We start from the raw sequence: 5499 nt of genomic DNA, 5'->3' as shown, positions 1-5499 counted from the left end.
TCCTAGGTGATGAGAGCTGCCTGTCTGGCGGCAAACCCAGACCACTACTATTTTATAATTAAACATAAAGCTAAACCAATGTGAACCTCAAGGTGGTTTGTCCACCTTGTTTTGTTTCACCCAAAAGCAGAAAATGCTTGTTTTTAGGAAATAACTCAAAGTGCTTTACGATTAAGCTCTTGAGAGACGTCCTTTCCAATGGAGACACCAAACACTCACATACCCAGGCCTGATGCAGCCAACAAGTGGCACCTGAACGAGTTTTGGCCGAGGAGCTGTTCCCGTGCCCATTGTGCTGGTCGGAGCGGCTGCGGGGCCGCAACTCGCCGTGAAATGGAGGGTGAGAGCTGCAGGTACGCCTTCAGCTGCTTTTACTCATCCCCTGGCAGCGCACACAGCTGCTTTCACATCCCATGTGGGTAGTATGAGTCTAATGTCTCCACTAACCAGAGCTATTCAGCTCAAAAATAACATAAAGCAAGAATTATTATTATTGAATAGTGAAAATAATAATATAAAGTGTTTTCTTGTAGCCAGCACCCAGCCACTTCATAAGCAAAACGCATCCATATCATCTCTCCATGACTGTTTGGGACAAAACAGAAAACGCGAAAGCTTTTGAATGGGGCATGTGAGACGCGTGGGGGTGCTGGGGGTCCCTGCTGCATCGTCACCCGAAAGGCATCGCGGCCGCTCCAGGGGGGACACTGCTGGTGCTGCAGGGGGATGGATCCCACCAGTGAGTCTGGCCCATTTGGAGAGAAGCATAAAGCATTCACGTAGGAATTTAAAGTGTTCATCCAAGTATTTTGGCTTTTTTTTTACCTTAAAAATATTTCCACCCCTCTCTTGAACGAAATCAATATAACAATATAGACCTAGGTCTTTTGGGGGGAAAGTTCTTAATACTTTTTTTAAAAAAGCATTTTAATTAAGCTTCTTTTATGGTGTTCAGTACAGTTCCAAAAAACATGCACTACCAATAGAGAATAACTTTCCTTTTCATGAACATGCAAACCAGAAACTAGTACTAATTGTAACTTAGCTCATAAGTACATCTTGATCAGATCTGCTGTCTCAGAATGTATTTCATCCTATTAGCATAAAAACAAGCAATACTTTGCAGTAGATTCTAATCTAGTGCCAGTTAAAATATCTGCCCGGCTTTTGACAACTGAAGTCACTTGCATGGATGAAATATATATTTAATAAGTTAGTGAGCAGAAAGGAATGACTTCATATCAGATCAGAGTTTGGGCCAAAGATTAAACCACAATTGTGCATTAATCTGAGATAGTAACAAAATGTTGTGCACCTGAAACTGAGTGTCCAATTAATTGCCTGTTCCAAAACTCATTCTTGTATCTGACAAGAGGTTACACCGACCTTTTTTTTTTTTTACTTTCAAAGTGTATTCTTTATTTTAAAGCAAAGTTAGAACAAATCTAGGCATGAACACTGAGGTGGGCACAGATAAAATAATGTCTTCAGGTTTTAACAGGCAATGTCATAATGGAATTATGCAGCCTGAACTCAGGCCAGGGCTGGATGCGGCTCCTGGCTGCCCTGGCCCTTCAGTCTGCCAGAGAAAAGAACAACAAATCCTAGGGACTGAGTGTCAAAATAAGAAAAGATTGATACAAAAGCCATTCCCTCGGGTCCTGCTGTTGGTCACTAAAGAGAAGAGATCAGCACCTGTCCCTCCTCCTCCCCTTGTGAGGAAGCTGTAGACCACGATGAGCTCTCCCTTCAGTCTCCTCTTCTCCAGGCTGAACAAACCAACTGACTTTAGCTCCTTCTCATACGGCTTCCACTCCAAACCCTTCACCAGCTTCATACCCTCTTCTGGACACTCTCTAGCATCTTTTCCAGTTTATCAATTAAAGAACACTTCAAAAGGTGGGGAGAAAAACATTGCTGTGTTGAATCTGCCATGTAATTAATCGGAAAAAATAGAAGCATGCTGATTACATCTCCCAGAGCTTTGGTTTTCTGAGCTGTGGTGGGTACCTTCTGCATTACAGCCCCTTTGCTAGTGCAGGAGGAGGCTGCAGAGCAGAGGTGACGTGGGGACAGGAGCCAGGCACTGATGGGTCGGTATCACCTGCGCTGCTCACATCAGACACACGGTGAAGTGCTGGAAAGTGGGAAGAAAGGGTCAGTACTTGGATTTACACATTCCCTGGCAAAAGGCCTGAGCCGATGGCTGAGCTGTGCTGCAGGGCTGGGGAGCACAGCCGGGACCAGGACCTGGCTGGGAAAGCACAGACCAGCAAGAGCTTCCTGAGCTTTGTTTCGAGGCTTGTGTTTGCTTTAGTGCTGTACACAAAAAGAGCATGCTGCTAACAACCGAGTGTTTTATTTTCTTTGTTGCTGTAGACACTGTCGTTAAGTCACAGAGTTTGCTGTAAATCAGTCTGCAGTATAAAATGACAATTCTTTTCTCACAGTATCACTTTTCTGCCTCCTTTTTCTACCCTGTCTTTCAGGCGTTTATTTTAGAAAAGCCACGAAGATAAGTTATGCAATGGGTCTGGATTGACAGTCTCCTTAAAGGCTGAAATGGGGCAGAAATACTGCTGGAGTGGTGGTGTCCGGCCCCAGGTCACTGCTGTAGCTGTGCCACCACGCTGCCCTGCCTGCGCACTGGGCAACCCCTCCTTTCTGCAGGTAACCTTTGGTAGGAGCCTGATCTTTATCTCTTTCTGTAGCAAGAGGGGGTGTCACTGCTGTTTTAAGCTGCCAGGAACCCAACGCATAGTTACGGAAAATAAATGTGGTATGAGCTGATGGATTTATCTGCATTTTCTAGCCCAGCAATTAACTCTGCTTTTGGGAGGCAGAATCAAAGCAGCAAGTGTGCTGTAATGCCAGATAGGAGTTGATAATGTATTCCTCCCTTCCTCAGTCCTTTGCCAGCACACAGATCAGCCTATTAAGGAATCATCTCCCAAAGCATCAGTGAGGAGCATCGCTGGCTGTACCACGGCAGAGCAGAGCTGGAGACAGAGCAGGAGCCACAGGTGCTGGGGACAGGAGGGAGGTGGCAGCAGCGGCTCAGAGGGTCGGCCACGCGCTGGCCAAGCTCCCAAGGAGCCACAAGGCTGCAACCCACTGGGAAGTCTTTGATGTAACCTTACTTTTTGCTAAATTGCTTTGAAACTTATTACTGCACAGATACACTTTGCTGTTATCTTAAGAGCTAAGTGGCCCTAAACGTAATAGAGCCCCATGCTGGTGGGTGGTGTCTGCGTGGGTTGTCCATGGGCAGTGGGGTCAGCATGTGCGGCATCGCGTGTTGGGGAAAGCTGTGGCTGCTCACAACTGCTAAACGTGCAGTCTGCGGGGAAACTGAGGCGGGTGGGATATTTCTGACCTGGAGCAGCGTTTGGGAAGTGGTGCCTGAACACCCCATGGTAGCACAGGCACAGCTGTGGGCTCCAGTCCTGGGGAGGTGGGAGGAGAGGAAGGGGAGCTGCTCCGTCCTCTGCTTGCCTCTCCCCCTGAACCCCTCTCCCCGCCCACAAGCTCCCTCTGTCTTGATTTCTCACTTGTGTGAGCTGGGGTTATATTTATCCCAGCCCCTCACTGAGAAGTGAATTCAGGTGCTGTGGTTAAAAGCTACAGCACATAAGCAAGCATTCCTGCTGGGGAGCACTTCGTGTCACCAGCCCAAAACCTCGCTGATGCATCAGTTGGGAATGCAACAGGTACCTGGTCAGATCAATGCCATAAAGAGGAGACACTGAGGAGAAGGCTGCACCCAAGGCTATCTCCCTGATCCATTGTTAAATTCCCCATGTTCAAGGGTCTCTGTGGGTGGCTTTTGATGGAATTTCCCTCTATCTAAGGCAAAAGAAATAAGCTGAGTCTATGGTCGCTTTTACAAACCTTTCTGACTCAGTCTAGTGGAATCAGCGTGGCCATTTTTTCATCCTGACTTATGTCTTTTATGTGTATCTTGCAGTTTGGGACTGAATTGTTCATAAATGTACAAACAGAAAACGTAAGAACTGGAAACACATCAATTTTTGAGGTTTGCTCTGATCTTCCTCAGCCAGGACCGAGAAAGTCATGTGGGCTCTGAACCAGTGGAAAACAGTGCTTTGGTTATAAAAAATCAAAATCTCATCAAACTGATAACTGAGCGCAAGGAAAACAGAGACTTTCTGTACCTTGTGGTGTTCCTGTTGATCGTTGTCTGCACAAGGCATCTCGTTTACCTGCACTGTCTTAGGAATGCGTGTGTCTTCACGCTATTCTGAGCTAAGGCTCATCCCCTGGGGACGTGTGCCTGTCTTTTGGGGCAGCACAGCTCCAGGGCTGCCCCTCTCTGCCTATGGACATCCCATGGGCAGGCAGTGGTGTCTGGCAGCTGCTCCCAGCAGAGAACCAAGCCATGGGGTGCGACCTGCACATCTCCCAACATTGCAGACTGCCCGTACAGGGCTGTCCTGGCCTTCGGGGCAGAACAGGCAGAGCAAGCCAGGCTGTGCTCACCTGAGAAAATCAGCTTCTCCAATGAAGCTCTGGTAGTGGTACAATAGTGCACAGTGTGTGCGTGGTTTGTAACTTCTCAAAAAAAAACGGGGCCAAAAACGCAGCTGGTGAGAGTACACGCAAGGGACAGCCAAGGTGTGGTTCTGCTGTTGCCCCAGGTTCATCTTGCCAGCTCAGAGACTGCAGAGCTGTAATACTCTTTTTGAAATATCAGGGGCCTTTGGCATGAAATATGGCTCTAATTAAATGTGGTGGTGTGGCTTTCACATTACTGCAATCAATTCATCGATAAGAAGAGGGCAAATGTTTTGACAGGAGGTGTGGGGTGATGAATGGGCTTGAACATACTTTATGTTTGGTTGAAACTGCAAACACCTGCTATGGCTGAAGCTTTAACCACCATCACCCTATGAGCTGCGGCGTCGTTCGGGCATATGTAGGTAGAAGATGGTGGTTTGCAGGCTGAAGGACTTGTACTGAATGAACTAGTGCCATGTCAAGCCTCGTGGGTTTTACCTGGTACAGTCTTGGCTGAAGCTCAGGTGACCAAACAGTGGCACAGTAGCCCAGCCCGGCATCTGTGCCCAGCATCTGAGAATCTTTAAGCCTGACAGTGTTCAAGAAGAGACTGGACAACATCCTCAGACACATGGTGTGATGTGAGGGGTTGTCCTGCTCAGGAACAGGAGTTGAACTTGATGATCCTTGTGGTTCCCTTCCAACTCAGAACATTCTATGATTGTATGATCTGGTCCCAGAGCTGCTTTGGAGTTGAGCAGAGATCTCCGTATTTGGAGAACTGAAACCACGTGGCCCAACCTAAGAAAATGTAACGACTTAATTTTCCGAACATTTCCTCCTCCCTTCCAGAAGGGATGCCTTCGGTTTTTTTAAAAAAAGAAGTCCATTTAAAACAAAAGACTAATGAATATGGTAGCCCTTCCTCTTTTGCAAGTTAAACACCTCATCTTTCCTCAGAGTACAGCTCTAAATCATTTT

Source organism: Streptopelia decaocto, assembly GCF_964273445.1.
Source record: "Streptopelia decaocto genome assembly, chromosome: 12".
NCBI lineage: Eukaryota > Metazoa > Chordata > Aves > Columbiformes > Columbidae > Streptopelia > Streptopelia decaocto.
Note: the sequence above shows the minus strand (reverse complement) of the source record.